Source organism: Lynx rufus, unplaced genomic scaffold, assembly GCF_022079265.1.
Source record: "Lynx rufus isolate CCGP_SWC_20201006 ecotype Redwood Valley unplaced genomic scaffold, mLynRuf1.p SCAF_6, whole genome shotgun sequence".
Lineage (NCBI taxonomy): Eukaryota > Metazoa > Chordata > Mammalia > Carnivora > Felidae > Lynx > Lynx rufus.
In genome coordinates this window covers 134,184,718-134,195,109 of record NW_025814878.1, presented here as the reverse complement: position 1 = coordinate 134,195,109, position 10,392 = coordinate 134,184,718, and the positions used below count along the sequence as shown (strand labels likewise).

The following is a 10,392-nucleotide window of genomic DNA, read 5'->3' as shown; positions in this document are numbered from 1 at the left end:
AAGCATTCAGAGTTGCCTCTCTCTGGTTGGGGTTTCAAGACACTGCAGGGTAGGGTTTTTCTAACCCTGTCGACGGATGGAGATGTCTTCATATGGCTGATCACTTACTCTTCCCTCAGACCGCGGGAGTCTGGCACCAACGCCAGTCTTTTTTTTTTTTTTTCTTCTTCTTCTGGTCCCCCATCCAGATGACCCTCTTAGAAAGGACACAAGATAACCTCCTGCCTGCTTTCTCTCATGGGTGGTCCACGTCTTGTCCAAGGGAATCACTCACACTTTCTTTGCTCCCGAAGCCTTGGAAGGGCAGGGGGGGCAAACACCCAACACACAAGACTACTCTGTGCGAACCAACCCTTTCCTTGCACCCCTAGTTCTCCTTCTTTTTTTTTCTTTTTTTTTTTTTAAATTTTTTTTTTCAACATTTATTTATTTTGGGGACAGAGAGAGACAGAGCATGAACGGGGAAGGGGCAGAGAGAGAGGGAGACACAGAGTCGGAAACAGGCTCGAGGCTCCGAGCCATCAGCCCAGAGCTCGACGCGGGGCTCGAACTCACGGACCGCGAGATCGTGACCTGGCTGAAGTCGGACGCTCAACCGACTGCGCCACCCAGGCGCCCCCCCCTAGTTCTCCTTCTTAACGTACTTTCTGATTTATGTAAGAAGTTGCAAAGTCACGTAATCAGCTTTTGACAACCTCCTTTGCAAATTTTGCAAATGAAGGTCTCCCACCTCCCTTAAAAACGTGGTAACGACGCCTCGGTGCTTTAGCTGAAACGTTTGATTCTTTTACATTACACCTGCCTTGCAATGTTGCAATGGCCAATCCCTCATCCCATTTTTGGTCTGCATTCACTGGGCCACTGTGACAAGTAGCCTTGTCCTCCCCCTGGTTTCCTTACCTAAGAGAAAGTTCATATGAATTTTCGTATGACATTATTTGCATAATCTGGAAACGGGGCCTCGTCTGAGCTTCGTGGAGCTGCCATGATAAAATCCCACCAACAGGGTGTTGGAAGCAACAGCGCTCATACGTCACAGTCCCGGAGGCCACAGTCGGAAATTAAAGCGTTAACAAGGCCACATCCCTCCAAAGGCTCTGAGATAGAATCTGCCCTAAGTCTCTTAGCTTTTGGTGGTTACTGGCAACCTTTGGCTTGTGGCTGCATTGCCTCACTCTCTGCCTCTGTCTTCACATGAGGATTCCCCGATATGTCTGCGTCTCTGCGTGGCCTTCTTCTCTTTTTTTTTTTTTTTTCAGAGAGAGACAGAGAGAGGATCCCAAGTAGACTCCACATTCAGCTCAGAGCCTGGCATGGGACTCAAACCCACGACCTTGCGATTATGACCTTAGCGGGAATCAGGAGTCGCATGCTCAACGTACTGGGCCACCCAGGTGCCCCCCTCTGCATGGCCTTCTCATAAAGACACCAGTCATTGGGTTTAGGGCCCATCCTAACCCACTATGACATCATCGTAACTTGATTACCTCTGCAAAGACCTTATTTCCAAATAAGGTCATAATCACAGGTTCCGGGTGGGCTTGGGTTTGGGGAGGGGAGGGGGTACACTCTACAGTCCAATACCGATACTGAAATATATTCTGTAGAAAGGTTCAAAATCAGTGCATATACCATGTGGCACGTTTCTCCCCCCGGTAATTTTTTTTGATGGAGGGATTACATTAATTTCCGAAAGGCCCATGGAAATAGTACCTCTGGGTTTCACCGCATAGCAATAGTCATATTCATACAGGAAAATGACAAAAGCGGCATTCAAACAGCTTAGTAAGCACGGTTATGCATCGTATGGGAGAATCAATGCAAACTAATAGTAGCTACCCTCGAGATGGGCGAGCGGATGCTTTTTCCGCAGCTGCATCCGGAGTGGAACGACGTAGTATTTTTTGATTTTTGCCACGTGACTTGTGAAACCAAAAGAGATTCAAAAAAGACAAATGACGTTGTAATTTTGAGTGGTTTGACTCTAACTACGCGTGCCGAAGTTGTAGCAGCACTCGTAGTGATGTGTCGTTCTAGATAATTATCCATTTCGAGGCCTCTGCAACATTTGAGATATTTTTCCTGGGACTGCCTCCTCCCCAACCCCGTACCGGATTTCCCTTTTCCCAAAAGTTCAAGCGGTCGGTTGGAATTTCGTTCGAATGATGACGTAACAGCAGACATGCAACGGAAAGCAAGTAAAGGAGAACTTTCCCCATAATATCCATCAAAGTTCGTTTTTCTTTTTTTAGCAGAAACTTCAAATACAATTTCTTCATGATTCATCAACTGAAATCTATCCTGAGGAAAGATGGACCTTTAGAAGGGTGCAATGAGCGGTTAATGCATATGTATATTCTATTTCCTGCCCGTTTGTTTTTTTTCTAGTAGTGAGTAACTTCTTCCCAGGACCTTTGAGTTTGGTTGGCCAAGAACGCCTTCTGGAAAATCGTGAACTTCTCCATCCTGGCTAACTTAATGAGATTGTGATGGACATTCGGAAATTGGGAGTGACTTCATCACATTGCAAGTATTTCTCAGAATGCTTTCAGACCTTTCTTATGACTACTTTTACCTGTATTTGATGTGCAACTTCTTCTCTGGACGTGGCGAACACAGGTACCTGCTACCTTTGCACGTGCAAACGGGGTCACTGGACACCTACGCATTCTTTCCGTGCCAACGATTTATGCCAAATTAAATCTTCCTTTGGGTAATTGTTTTCCTTATGTCTTACTGTGTTGCTGCATTTTTTTTGCAATTTGTATTGTATTTTCTTCTGTAAGACATTTGGATTCTTGTGGAAGTGTTGTGTATGTAAATAATGGAAACAACACCCACACCATTACTTAGCTACTGTGGGTGCTGCCACACTTTTTTCTTCCTGTTTTCTTCCTTTCTTTTTTAAATCGCCGTAAGAATAGTTCTTTGGAATGAAGATGATGCAACAGTCTTAAAGATACAGTCGGCGCTCTCTGGTATTAATTAACGGAGAGTAGCGTTTATTGAGAAACTGTCCTCTATAACTGATAGCCAGCACGACTGGTTCGAACTGCATGGCATTCTGAATCTGCGCTGGCCTAAAACGCAGCGGCAGGTCGGGGGTGGGGGGGACTGTGTGGCTCAGTCGCCTGAGCATCTGACTTCGGCTCAGGTCATGATCTGGCGGTTTGTGAGTTCGAGCCCCGCGTCGGGCTCTGTGCTGACAGCTCAGAGCCCGGAGCCTGCTTCGGATTCTGTGTCTCCCCCTCTCTCTGCCCCTCCCCTGCTCATGCTCTGTCTCTCTCTGTCTCTCAATAATAAATAAACGTTGTAACACAGCAGCAGGTGTGACACACATTGTATAATGTTCCGCCATAAATTGAGCATGGCAGGAGGTATACAACTCTCAAAGTGAAATGGTTACATGGTAACCAGACAAATGATTGCGCTTCTATATGGGTTGGCCTGTTTCTATAAAATAAGTCAGGCAGCAAAGAAGATTTTTTTTCTCCGCTCTGGAGAAAGGACCGTAAGTGCAAGTTACACAAAAGCGCCGAGCACAGTTGTACTCAGTAGTCTTCTAGGACTTTCAGAATATCTGTTACCTAACAGGCTCCAAGGGCACTGTTTGAACTATCAAGGCGCACTTGGAAGCAGGTCCGTGGAGCCCTGGTCATAAATGCTAAGAGAGAGAAGGGACTGAAGCCTGCTTCCCTTGGTCTCTGCTGGCCTCCTTGGGTGCAGGACAGGCTGTGACCACATCGGCACAGACCATGGGAAGGAGGAAGAAGCCAGGATCCAGTGTGGGGACAGGGTCCAGAACCTGTCTTCAGAAGCTGGCCCGTCCCCAGGAGGCAGCGAGGCAGGCCGGTGAGCGGCGGTCAAAGGGCACGACTAGCTCAGATCGGGCCAGGCTATTTGGATATCTGAGTGAGTCCTCTCTGCCAGCAGAACACAGTTCTGGAAGAAGTCCAGGTGACGATCCTCAAAATCAGGCACAGTTCCAGGTGATTGGTCCAGTCGCAGCAGGCCCCCCGCCAGAAACTGAGAAGAGAGTAGGAAATCACATCCTGCTTCTGAAGAGAAGGGGAAGAGAGCAAGGGTTTGGCAGAGCAGAGGAAGCAGGGGTCCAGGGCAAGCATCCAACCGCTGCACAGAGCTAAAATGCCTAGCAGAGAAACTGAGGCCGACTCAGGTCACAAGGCTTTGGCCAAAGTGATCAAAGAACTCTGAGACTCCCGAGTCGACACCAGGAACCAGATTTCCAGGTCTCTAGGCAACCAAAGCCATTCCGTCTATTAATAGGTCTCAGGCTGATGACACTGATCAGGACTGGCTCTGACTGCTTGGGGGCGACTAAGAGCTTCTGGAGCCTGAACGTGCAGAAGAATTACCTGGGATCTTGTTAAAATGCAAATTCTGATCGGATAGGTGCGATTGGGGCCAATAGTCTGAATTTCTAACGAGAGCCCAAGTGATGCCGCTGATTTGCTAGAGCAGCAAAACTGAGAGTCCAAACTTGCTGTGAATTCGCTTCCCTCCCCGCCACCGCTCCCATCCATGACACCTGCGAGAGCAACACGTCCCTCTTCCCCCGCCCTCCTCATGGTCAAGTCTGACCATCTTCTTTTCCCGGCTTTCCTTCCCCCCCACCCCCCATCCTCCCAACTCCTTTGTCCTAGTGCATTTCTTTTTTTTTTTCAATTTTTAAATTATTTATTGATTTATTTTAATGTTTTTATTTTTGAGAAAGAGAGAGACAGAATGAGAGCGAGGGAGGGGCAGAGAGAGAGGGAGACACAGAATCCTAAGCAGGCTCCAGGCTCTGAGCTGTCAGACGTGGGGCTCGAATGTATGAACCACGAGATCACGGTCCGAGCCAAAGTCCGACGCTTAACCGACTGAGCCCCCCGGGCACCCTTGTCCTGCTGCATTTCTTCTGTCGAGACCACCAACGGAAAAAGAGCTTTTGTTCAGAAAATAGACCAAGGTAACAAAAGCCAAAATCATTGTTCCCACTGTCAACACACAACTAAATGCTTGTATGTTTGATAAACACAATCAATCCAGATTAATGTCTTTTTCAGTCACCGTTTCCTGTAGAGAGTAAAGAGCATGTGACCTCTTCCCTTTCCCCCCTGATATCCTCAGGCAGTGAAGACGTGTCTTCTGAGTGCTCACTTCAACAGCACATATACTAAAATTGGAATGATAGAGAGATTATCACGAACCCTGCGCAAAGATCACATGCAAATTCCTGAAGCGTGCCATATTTTTAAGAAGACATTAAAACAGACCCAAATTAAGGAGAACTGTACCATGTTTATGAAAGAAAGAAAGCGATGGAGTAAAAAAATTTAAAAAAATTTAATTCTACTCCAATTAATCCATAAAAATAATGCCAATCCAACAGAAATCTCAATTGATTTTTAATACAACCTAATTCTAAAATTTCAGTAACAAAGCAAATGGCCAAGAATAACTAGGAAAATTTTGGAGCTAAAGAATACAGTGTGGGAAAAAGGAGGAAAAAAAAAGGCTAGGGTGTGGGAGGGGAGTTTTCACTCTACAAGAGCTTAAGACTTAATATGTAGTCAGTTATTAAAATGGCATAACAATAGTTATAGCTCTGTTTAACGTGATCATAAGTGATTTCAATTTTATTTGTGCTCTTTTGATTTGCTACACCAAATATGTACTCGTTTCGTGATTAAAAAATAAGCCAAAACTTGGGGCGCCTGGGTGGCTCAGTCGGTTAAGCGTCCGACTTCAGCTCAGGTCACGATCTCGTGGTCCGTGAGTTCGAGCCCCGCGTCGGGCTCTGGGCTGACGGCTCAGAGCCTGGAGCCTGTTTCCGATTCTGTGTCTCCCTCTCTCTCTGCCCCTCCCCCGTTCATGCTCTGTCTCTCTCTGTCCCAAAAATAAATAAACGTTAAAAAAAAAATAAGCCAAAACAAACAAAAAGCCAAAAAACACCTAATGCTTTGAAAAAAGGGAAATATCTACTAAAAGGTTTTAAAAAATCAGAATGGCCTCACATATTTATTTTATATCCTTATTCCATAAAAATAGATCTGTATATAGTCTCCACTGGCCAGTTTCCACTTCCAGCAATAAGGGGTCACTATTTCCTGGCTTACACTGGAAACTAATCATATAATATAGGGCTGGTTATTTAAGCTCTCTCAGTGTTTCAACCTACCAAATGGTGAGAGTAATAGCTTCCCAGCTCACCTTGGAGGATTTGTTGTTAGAATCGTACAAGGTAGGGGCGCCTGGGTGGCTCAGTGGGTTAAGCATCCCGCTTCGGCTCAGGTCATAATCTCCTGGTTCGTGGGTTTGAACCCCAAGACAGGCTCTGTGCTGACAGCTCAAATCCTGAAGCCTGCTTCAGATTCTGTGTCTCCCTCAGTCTCTGCTCCTTCCTTGCTCTCTTTCTGTCTCTCCCAAAAATAAATAAACATTAAAAAAAATTTTTTTTAAGGAATTGTACAAGATAGTAAGTGAACGTGCTTAGCCAAGTATCGAAACCTATACACGTGCATACTGCTCTTTGGTCAGTGTTTGAAACGGAGCAGTTACAGATTTTAGAACTTTGTACCGACCCATGTTAGTGTGGCTGGATTACTGAAGCCACTTGTGCTCAACAGGTAAAGAGAGCATGCCTCCTTTACATCACCGCTGCACTCCCCGTGGCCCATCTCCTTACACACTGTTTCCCATGTATTCAATGATTACACTTACTGAGCGCCAATAGGCACCAGGGCCAGAGTCACGACGGTGAAAGAGACACTGTCCTTGTGCTCATGAAGCTTACAGATAAGCGGAGGATTTGTGGACAAGAAAAGAGGAAATTTCAACATAGGGCGACAAATGCTGGGACGTGGCGAGTCCAGAGTGCCATGAGCTCTCCTGGGGCCACTACCCAGGTTCGGATGGTCACAGAATGGTTCTTTAGACACGTAACAGGTAAAATAATGAAAAGGGTGAAGAATGGTGGAGGGGACTGGAGACGGGGGGGAAGGGGGGAGGGAAACATGTTCCAGGCACAGGGTAGAGCCCTTGAACTGCCCCCAGAGGGCGAGGAAAAGCAACGGAACTACTTTGGGCTTAAAACAAAACACACCCTAGATCATTTTGAAAATCTGCTTCCTAATGTTGCCTAGGCCAGACTCAGCATGGGCTCAGCATGACATGTTTTGTGGTAAGTTGTAGGATGACCCCTCCTCTGCCTCAAGCCTCCAGACCACTCCCCTGCTGGCCTTTAACCCCCACCCCCCCTCCACTGCCTGGCCTTTCCTTTTGAAAAGATAGCACTCTGAAGAGGTGGAAAGAGGCTTTTCTCTTTTGAAGCAGCAGCATTATTAACAGAGAAGGAAAAGTCTCCCATGAGCTACAGCAAAATCCTGCAGATTGGTTTATGAATCAATGTAGCTTAGGCTAAAGCAACCTAATTTCCTGAAAGCCACTCCGTAGCTTTAGGCTTCCAAAGGGGCATAAAGCTTGTATGATATTTACCCTTAGTTAAAATTAAGTGGAAATGGCCAAAAACAAAACAAAACAAAACAAAACAAAACAAAACAAAACAACAACCCTGAAAAGGAATTCTTCTGGGAGGTCATATCATTAAAAAAAATAATAAGGCCTACAAAGAAATATGGGAAAAAACGCATATATTGGATTAAAGACGGTTTGGCATTATACACGTTAAAATGTTAAATTATTAACTGTCTCAGAGTAATTGGGTTTCATGTGACTTTTATATCTTTTTTTTATTGTGAAATATAACACACATTTGGGAAAGTGCATGATATATAAAAGTTTAACTTAGGGGCGCCTGGGTGGCTCAGTCGGTTGAGCGCCCGACTTTGGCTCAGGTCATGATCTCACAGTTCGTGAGTTCGAGCCCCGCGTTGAACTCTGTGCTGACAGCTCGGAGCCTGGAGCCTGCTTCAGATTCTGTGTCTCCCTCTCTCTCTGCCCCTTCCCCTCTCATGCTCTGTCTCTCTCTGTCTCTCAAAAATGAATAAACATTAAAAAAAATTTTTTTAAAAGTTTAATTTAATAAATTCTTGTAAAGTGAACACTCACATGACTGCTACTCAGGTTAAGAAATAGAACATAGCCCAGAAGCCCTCTCTCCATCGCTTCCCAATCTCAACCCGCCCTCTTCCCAAGAGGCCACTGTTGCCCTTAGGTTTATGATAATCTCTTTTTTTGTGTGTCTTTTTTTTAGTTTCACCACCTAAGTATATATCACTCAATACTATAAATACTGTAAAGTTAACTGTATCTTTTAATGTTTTTTTGAACTTTAGATACATGGGAGAACATATATATATATATGTATATATATATATATATCAACACTGTTTCAACTTGTGGAATGTACTGACTATATATATATATATTTTTTTTTTGACTCTATATATATATATATATATATATATATATATATATATATATATTTTGCCTCTGGCTTCTATCTCTTAACCTTAAGTTTCTCAATTTTATCCATGCTGCTGACAGTACTATGGTGAACCCATCTTCAATGCTATTTGGTATTCCAAGGTTAGATGTACACATTGTATTTGTTCACTCTACTGTTGACGGGCAGTCTGGCTTGTTTTCAGTTTGGGGCTGTTAGGAATAGGGAGTTGCTATTCTTCAGGTATCCACGTGCCCGTGTTACTATTGGGTATACATCCATGGGTGGGAATCTGGGTCACCAGATATGCATATCGCTAACTTTCATAGATAATGCCGAACAGTTATCCAAGAACAGCAGCAGCAATCAACCTTCCCGGTAGCAGTGTGTGAGAGTTCCTCCTGCCCTGCACTCAAGTTTTATGTAATTTTTTCCTTTAGCTTATCTGAATTTTCTCTTTTTCTCTATAATAAATATCTATATGTGTTTAATTAGCAAAATGGCTTAACTAGGCAAAATGCTATCTAATATCTCTTAAACTTGGGCTTCCCAATGCGGGTGTTATTTTTCTAACGTGATAGATAAGATTGGTGTGTGTTCTTTTTATCTTTTCGACGTTTTTATTTTATTTTTGAGAGAGAGACAGAGTGCAAACGGGGGAGGGACAGAGGGAGAGGGAGACACAGAATCTGAAGCGGGCCCCAGGCTGAGCTGTCAGCACAGAGCCTGGTGTGGGGCTCGAACTCATGGAGTGTGAGATCATGACCTGAGCTAAAGTCAGACGCTTAATGACTGAGCCACCCAGGCGCCCCTCAGTTCTGTGTGTTTTTGACCATCGTGCGAATGGAACAATCCAGTATACATTATTTTGTGTCTAGCCTCTTTTTTTTCCCCCCATCATTGTGAAATTCATCCATGCCACTTATGTGTAAGCGTAACTTTGTTCATTTTCTTCCTTTCTCATCACAAGGAAGAGATACTGACCTAAAGGATCTGATCTTTCAACACTTTCAACTTGTGGAATGTACTGACCAATGCCACACATGGATTAGAACACTTTAGGGCCGTTTGTATTTTTGTTGTTTCCACAAACAAAGATTATAGAAAGGTTATAGGTTAGAAAGATTATATGGAGGGTGAGTGTGATACCTGTAGAGCTACGCTGATGTCTGTAATAATGACTCCACTCGGAATCGTCTCTCAGTGATAATGAATGTGTTCTCTCCCTTCTTGCCCACCGAAAATGCAAAACTGCATCACATCCCCAGGCTCCACACTTTTATGTAAAATGGAGCTGTCACAGGATTTTACTGAAAAGTTGATTTATTTCCGAGGATCATGAGAGTCCAAGGATGAAACTGGCATGTGGCCACAGGGAGAGCCCTTGACCTAAAAGCAGGGACAACTTCAAAGCTGTGTTGGTACATAATGGAACACGGCACTTTTAGCATGAATCATAGCCTCAAAACTTTCTAGGGGAAAAAAAAATTCCTAAAACTGTCCTCCAAAAGGAAAGGTGAAATCAACAGTTTATATTTTTTTACTCTTTCAAGTAAGCAATGCTAACCCCTTCTTGGGGTTAATTGCTAACAAAAGCAATTGCTTAAATCTAGCTTCCAGGACCCCACTTTCTTCCTTTCTTTTTTCCTTCCTTCCTTCCTTCCTTCCTTCCTTCCTTCCTTCCTTCCTTTCTTCTTTCCTTCCTTCCTTCCTTCCTTCCTTCCTTCCTTCCTTCTTTCCTTTTCTTTCTTTTCCTTTTCTTTCTTCTTTTCTTTCTTTCTTTCTTTCTTTCTTTCTTTCTTTCTTTCTTTCTTTCTTCTTTCTTTCTTACAGAGCAAAGTGTCAGCTGAGCTTGAACTCTTAAAGTGGGATCTTGATATGCATCTATGTTTTCAAGATAGACAAACAGGCTCTCTGATAGTAGCTCTCTGAAAGGCTGTGTGTGAATGCCTAATAAATGTAATTTTTCTTCTTCTTTTTTT

The 10,392-nt window shown here is 44.0% G+C and overlaps 1 non-coding gene across 1 annotated transcript; it reads left to right on the top strand.

Moving 5' to 3' along the window:
• Positions 1-5,155: 5,155 nt before the first annotated feature.
• Positions 5,156-5,259, top strand: LOC124529483 (U6 spliceosomal RNA). Its single transcript, XR_006966375.1, has one exon. It is a non-coding gene; the product is annotated as a U6 spliceosomal RNA (small nuclear RNA).
• The last annotated feature ends 5,133 nt before the right edge of the window (positions 5,260-10,392 follow it).